Source organism: Lethenteron reissneri, chromosome 1 (genome assembly GCF_015708825.2).
Source record: "Lethenteron reissneri isolate LAM-NWPU_2019-01 chromosome 1, ASM1570882v1, whole genome shotgun sequence".
Classification (NCBI taxonomy): Eukaryota; Metazoa; Chordata; class Hyperoartia; order Petromyzontiformes; family Petromyzontidae; genus Lethenteron; species Lethenteron reissneri.
This window is the reverse complement of record NC_083779.1, coordinates 8,054,590-8,062,207: the sequence shown is the minus strand read 5'-3', so window position 1 is coordinate 8,062,207 and position 7,618 is coordinate 8,054,590.

The following is a 7,618-nucleotide window of genomic DNA, read 5'->3' as shown; positions in this document are numbered from 1 at the left end:
GCCACTGGTTTTTCCCGTTCTGTAGATGCACTTGCTACTGGTTCTTCACGCTCTGCAGATGTAGATACCACTAGTTCTTCACGTTCTGCAGATGTAGATGCCACTGGTTCTTTACGCTCTGCAGATGTAGATGCCACTGGTTCTTCACGTTCTGTAGATGTAGATGCCACTGGTTCTTCACGTCCTGTAGATGTAGATGCCACTGGTTCTTCACGTCCTGCAGATGTATATGCCACTGGTTCTTCATGTTCTCTAGATGTAGATGCCACTGGTTTTTCACGCTCTATAGATGTAGATGCCACTGGTTCTTTACGTTCTGCAGATGTAGATGCCACTGGTTCTTCACGTTCTGCAGATGTAGATGCCACTGGTTCTTTACGTTCTGCAGATGTAGATGCCACTGGTTCTTCACGTTCTGTAGATGTAGATGCCACTGGTTCTTTACGCTCTGCAGATGTAGATGCCACTGGTTCTTCACGTTCTGTAGATGTAGATGCCACTGGTTCTTCACGTTCTGTAGCTGTAGATGCCACTGGTTCTTCACGTTCTGCAGATGTATATGCCACTGGTTCTTCATGTTCTCTAGATGTAGATGCCACTGGTTTTTCACGCTCTGTAGATGTAGATGCCACTGGTTCTTCACGTTCTGTAGATGTAGATGCCACTGGTTCTTCATGTTCTGTAGATGTAGATACCACTGGTTCGTCATGTTCTGCAGATGTAGATGCCACTGGTTAGTCATGTTCTGCAGATGTAGATGCCACTGGTTCGTCATGTTCTGCAGATGTAGATGCCACTGGTTTTTCACGCTCTGCAGATGTAGATGCCACTGGTTATTCACGCTCTGCAGATGTAGATGCAACTGGTACTTCACGTTCTGCAGATGTAGATGCCACTGGTTATTTACGCTCTGCAGATGTAGATGCCACTGGTTCTTCACGTTCTGCAGATGTAGATGCCACTGGTTCTTCCTGTTCTGTAGATGTAGATGCCACTTGTTCTTTATGCTCTGTAGATGCCACTGGTTCTTTACGTTCTGCAGATGTAGATGCCACTGGTTCTTCACGTTCTGCAGATGTAGATGCCACTGGTTTTTCACGTTCTGCAGATGTAGATGCCACTGGTTCTTCCCGTTCTGTAGATGTAGATGCCACTGGTTCTTTACGCTCTGTAGATGCAGATGCTACTGGTTCTTCACGCTCTGCAGATGTAGATGCTACTTTGTTCTTCACGTTCTGCAGATGTAGATGCCACTGGTTCTTTACGTTCTGTAGATGTAGATGCCACTGGTTCTTCACGTTCTGTAGATGTAGATGCCACTGGTTCTTCACGTTCTGGAGATGTAGATGCCACTGTTTCTTCACGCTCTGCAGATGTAGATGCCACTGGTTCTTCACGCTCTGCATATGTAGATGCCACTGGTTCTTCACGTTCTGCAGATGTAGATGCCACTGGTTCTTTACGTTCTGCAGATGTAGATACCACTGGTTCTTCACGTTTTGTAGATGCCACTGGTTCTTCACCTTCTGCAGATGTAGATGCCACTGGTTCTTCACGTTCTGCAGATGTAGATGGCACTGATTTTTCACGTTCTGTAGATGTAGACGCCACTGGTTCTTCACGTTCTGTAGATGTAGATGCCACTGGTTCTTCACGTTCTGGATATGTAGATGCCACTGGTTCTTCCTGTTCTGCAGATGTAGATGCCACTGGTTCTTCCTGTTCTGCAGATGTAGATGCCACTGGTTCTTTACGTTCTGCAGATGTAGATGCCACTGGTTCTTCACGTTCTGCAGATGTAGATGCCACTGGTTCTTCACGTTCTGCAGATGTAGATGCCACTGGTTCTTCCCGTTCTGTAGATGTAGATGCCACTGGTTCTTTACACTCTGTAGATGCAGATGCTACTGGTTCTTCACGCTCTGCAGATGTAGATGCTACTTTGTTCTTCACGTTCTGCAGATGTAGATGCCACTGGTTCTTTACGTTCTGTAGATGTAGATGCCACTGGTTCTTCACGTTCTGTAGATGTAGATGCCACTGGTTCTTCACGTTCTGGAGATGTAGATGCCACTGTTTCTTCACGCTCTGCAGATGTAGATGCCACTGGTTCTTCACGCTCTGCATATGTAGATGCCACTGGTTCTTCACGTTCTGCAGATGTAGATGCCACTGGTTCTTTACGTTCTGCAGATGTAGATGCCACTGGTTCTTCACGTTTTGTAGATGCCACTGGTTCTTCACCTTCTGCAGATGTAGATGCCACTGGTTCTTCACGTTCTGCAGATGTAGATGGCACTGATTTTTCACGTTCTGTAGATGTAGACGCCACTGGTTCTTCACGTTCTGTAGATGTAGATGCCACTGGTTCTTCACGTTCTGGAGATGTAGATGCCACTGTTTCTTCACGCTCTGCAGATGTAGATGCCACTGGTTCTTCACGCTCTGCATATGTAGATGCCACTGGTTCTTCACGTTCTGTAGATGTAGATGCCACTGGTTCTTTACGCTCTGTAGATGCAGATGCTACTGGTTCTTCACGCTCTGCAGATGTAGATGCTACTTTGTTCTTCACGTTCTGCAGATGTAGATACCACTGGTTCTTCACGTTCTGTAGATGTAGATGCCACTGGTTCTTCACGTTCTGGAGATGTAGATGCCACTGTTTCTTCACGCTCTGCAGATGTAGATGCCACTGGTTCTTCACGCTCTGCATATGTAGATGCCACTGGTTCTTCACGTTCTGCAGATGTAGATGCCACTGGTTCTTTACGTTCTGCAGATGTAGATGCCACTGGTTCTTCACGTTTTGTAGATGCCACTGGTTCTTCACCTTCTGCAGATGTAGATGCCACTGGTTCTTCACGTTCTGCAGATGTAGATGGCACTGATTTTTCACGTTCTGTATATGTAGATGCCACTGGTTCTTCACGTTCTGTAGATGTAGATGCCACTGGTTCTTCACGTTCTGGAGATGTAGATGCCACTGTTTCTTCACGCTCTGCAGATGTAGATGCCACTGGTTCTTCACGCTCTGCATATGTAGATGCCACTGGTTCTTCACGTTCTGCAGATGTAGATGCCACTGGTTCTTTACGTTCTGCAGATGTAGATGCCACTGGTTCTTCACGTTTTGTAGATGCCACTGGTTCTTCACCTTCTGCAGATGTAGATGCCACTGGTTCTTCACGTTGTGCAGATGTAAATGCCACTGGTTCCTTCACCTTCTGCAGATGTAGATGCCACTGGTTCTTCACGTTCTGCAGATGTAGATGGCACTGATTTTTCACGTTCTGCAGATGTAGATGCCACTGGTTCTTCACGTTCTGCAGATGTAGATGCCACTGGTTCTTCACGTTCTGTAGATGTAGATGCCACTGGTTCTTTACGTTCTGCAGATGTAGATGCCACTGGTTCTTCACGTTCTGTAGATGTAGATGCCACTGGTTCTTCACGTTCTGTAGATGTAGATGCCACTGGTTCTTCACGTTCTGTAGATGCCACTGGTTCTTCACGTTCTGTAGATGCCACTGGTTCTTCACGTTCTGTAGTTGTAGATGCCACTGGTTCTTCACGTTCTGCAGATGTAGATGCCACTGGTTCTTCACGTTCTGCAGATGTAGATGCCACTGGTTCTTCACGTTCTGTAGTTGTATATTCCACTGGTTCTTCCGGTTCTGCAGATGTAGATGCCACTGGTTCTTCATGTTCTGGAGATGTAGATGCCACTGGTTCTTCATGTTCTACAGTCGCGACAGTTCCCCTCACCACGTCTTACCCCGTCTCAACCCCCCGAGCCACCACCTCCGTCGCCGCCTTGCTCCCCCATGGACCCCGCTGGCACTGAGGTTCACGGCAGTCTCTTAACTCCCAACCCCCACCCCACGCCCGTGACGCGAGCGGAGTTGGACTGGAGCAAAATCCATCTCGTGTACTGGAGGCGTCATTGTGAGCATGGTGGAGAGGAGGGGGGGGGTAGTAACGCCCCGCCCGAAGTGGACAACTTTGTTAATTTATTTTCAGTCATTTACAGGTGCGATGACACACTTAGTCTTCAGATGGTTTCTTTATTGTAGAGAGACACGTTCACGCGAACAAGCAGAGACCCCCACTGCAACAGCCCCGAGTCTCCCGTGCATCTCCCTTTTACATACGGACCGAGGCCACGCCCCCCTTTCCGAACCTTCTCACTGACTCTAGAACGCTCGCTCCCCCAGCAGACTCTACCGCCCTCTTCTGTCACCTGGCCACGCTCCCATTCTCGATCATTCCCGTAGCCACGAGTCCACTCACACCGCAGGCTGACTCCCCTGTCATTACCTCCCTTGGCCACTAGTGCATTCACACTGCAGGCTGACTCCCCTGCCATTACCTCCCGTGGCCACTAGGCCATTCGCACTGCAGGCTGACTCCCCTGTCGTTACCTCCCGTGGCCACGAGTCCATTCGTACTGTAGGCTGACTCCCCTGTCATTACCTCCCGTGGCCACTAGTCCATTCGCGCTGCAGGCTGACTCCCCTGTCATTACCTCCCGTGGCCACCAGTCCATTCGCACTGCAGGCTGACTCCACTGTCATTACCTCCCGTGGCCACTAGTCCATTCGTACTGCAGGCTGACTCCCCTGTCATTACCTCACGTGGCCACTAGTCCATTCGCACTGCAGGCTGACTCCCCTGTCATTACCTCCCGTGGCCACTAGTCCATTCGCACTGCAGGCTGACTCCCCTGTCGTTACCTTCCGTGGCCACTAGTCCATTCGCACTGCAGGCTGACTCCCCTGTCATTACCTCCCGCGGCCACTAGTCCATTCGTACTGCAGGCTGACTCCCCTGTCGTTACCTTCCGTGGCCACTAGTCCATTCGCACTGCAGGCTGACTCCACTGCCATTACCTGCCGTGGCCACCAGTCCATTCGCACTGCAGGCTGACTCCACTGTCATTACCTCCCGTGGCCACTAGTCAATTCGTACTGCAGGTTGACTCCCCTGTCATTACCTCACGTGGTCACTAGTCCATTCATACTGCAGGCTGACTCTCCTGTCATTACCTCTCATGGCCACTAGTCCATTCGTACTGCAGGCTGACTCCCCTGTCATTACCTCCCGTGGCCACTAGTGCATTCACACTGCAGGCTGACTCCCCTGTCATTATCTCCCGTGCCACGAGTCCATTCATACTGCAGGCTGACTCCCCTGTCATTACCTCACGTGGCCACGAGTCCATTCATACTGCAGGCTGACTCCCCTGTCATTACCTCACGCGGCCACTAGTCCATTCGTACTGCAGGCTGACTCCACTGTCATTACCTCCCGTGGCCACTAGTCCATTCGCACTGCAGGCTGACTCCCCTGTCGTTACCTTCCGTGGCCACTAGTCCATTCGCACTGCAGGCTGACTCCACTGTCATTACCTCCCGTGGCCACCAGTCCATTCGTACTGCAGGCTGACTCCCCTGTCGTTACCTTCCGTGGCCACTAGTCCATTCGCAATGCAGGCTGACTCCACTGTCATTACCTCCCGTGGCCACTAGTCCATTCGTACTGCCGGCTGACTCCCCTGTCCTTACCTTCCGTGGTCGCTAGTCCATTCGCAATGCAGGCTGACTCCACTGTCATTACCTCCCGTGGCCACTAGTCCATTCGTACTGCAGGCTGCCTCCCCTGTCATTACACAGGTAAGATTTAAAAATTGATCATATGCACCCCCCAAAACCAAAAATCATAATGTTAGGGGAGAAAACGAACCCTTGCCCGCCCACCACCTCCCCACATATAGAAGTCAAACTCCGCCTTTGATCGCGAGATGTGCGATTCGAATCAACGGCGCGTCTGTGATTTTTGTTCACCCTTTCTGAACTTTGCACCCTCCTATGGTGCGTGTGTTGTATCGTGTTGTTGCGGTAACGGCTCTGACAAGAGCTTCCTCGCTCATCGGATTCCTCCTCCTCCGGTGTGAATAAAAATTGTGATATGTTCGAGCCGAGCATGATATTGAGCTTGGATGGTGCGACTACTCCGTGTGAAACAGGTGTTATAGGCTTCCTGCTGAGGATGGGAGGGGGCTAGGTGGGGGGGGGGGGGCTAGGTGGATGGGTGGGCAGCAGAGGGGAATTACGTTGTTGTGCTATGCTGCTGTGCTTCCGTGTGGCGGGGGTTAGTTGGTGATGCGTGGATTTTCGTGTCACGCGCTCTGCAGGTGAGTTGCTTTCTCACCTTACCTCACCCACCACCCCCCTCCTTCCCACCTCCCAAACGTCACGCGCCGCCGTGCAGGTAAATTCCCTAACCCCCCCCCACCCACTACCCACGCACCCCTCCCCTCACCACCCACTCCTTTAGTCACGCGGCATGCAGGTAAATACCCCCTCTCCTCTTCCTCCCCCCGTAACTTCCCACGCATCATTCCCCTTCACCCCCCACCCCCCTTCTCTCTCAGCCCCACCTCTTACATTTAATATCACGAACCGCCCAGGTACCGTTTAGGGTGTTCACGAAGTTCCTTTGCGTGACACAAAGAAAGAGAAATGTTGTACCCCCCTCTCTCTCTCCCTCCCGGCTGGAGCACGCCATGTACCACACACGTGTCGGTGATGTGTAGCGCGTCTTCTTCGAGCGCTGGGGAGCCGGAAAAGCCCCTCTCTGCACCAGCGTGGACGGCACCTCGTGGTGTTCACCTTCTGAAGCGCTCGCTCGTCACCGTGGCGTGCGCGATGACCACCACAACCACCACCACCACCATCACAACCACCACGACAACAACCACCACAACCACCACCACAACCACCACCACAACCACCACAACCACCACCACAACCACCACCACCACAACCACCACAACCACCACCACAACCACCACCACAACCACCACCATTACAACCACAACCACCACAACCACCACAACCACCACCACCACAACCACCACCACCACCACCACAACCACCACCACCACCACGTGACTTTTCTTTAGTGTTGTGCGCGGTGATTTTAGCGCCACAGCGCGTGGATTTGTAGCGTTTGTTTTCATTTGTTTGCTGGTGACTTTGTGTGTTTCATATCGAAATCGCCTCCAGTGCTGTTGCTGCTGGCGGCAATAAAAGTTGTTTAAAAGTCAAAAGTCTCTTACTCTCTCTCCCCCTCTCTCTCCTTTTCTTTTTTCGACCAGCTCTGCGTGATGCTCTCCCACTCTCTTTTTAAATCCTTTATATTAAGTTCACTTGCTTGCTTGCTTGTGCGCTTACGACCGTGCACATCTTTCGGTCGTTTTTTAACCCACTTCCCGTGATCCAATCGAGCTGACATTTTGCACACAGACTCGTTGTGCGTGACACTTTTTAGGAAAAAAAAATTTCACTAACACAATCATATATTTTTCCTAAACACAGAAAATTATTCTGGATGTGTGTCAACACACTATAAAAATGGAACTCTTACTCAAGAAAAACACAAATGAATAAAAAAATAAAACCGATGCCACGCATATAAAGGATTTATAGTGAAAAACTTTGTTTTTACGGGTTAATTTTTATTTTTTTACGACAAGATGAAACAAGAAGATGCTCGATGTAGTCCGCACTTTGCTTCGTTCATCATTTCGGTTTTTTTGTTTTTGTTGTACGCG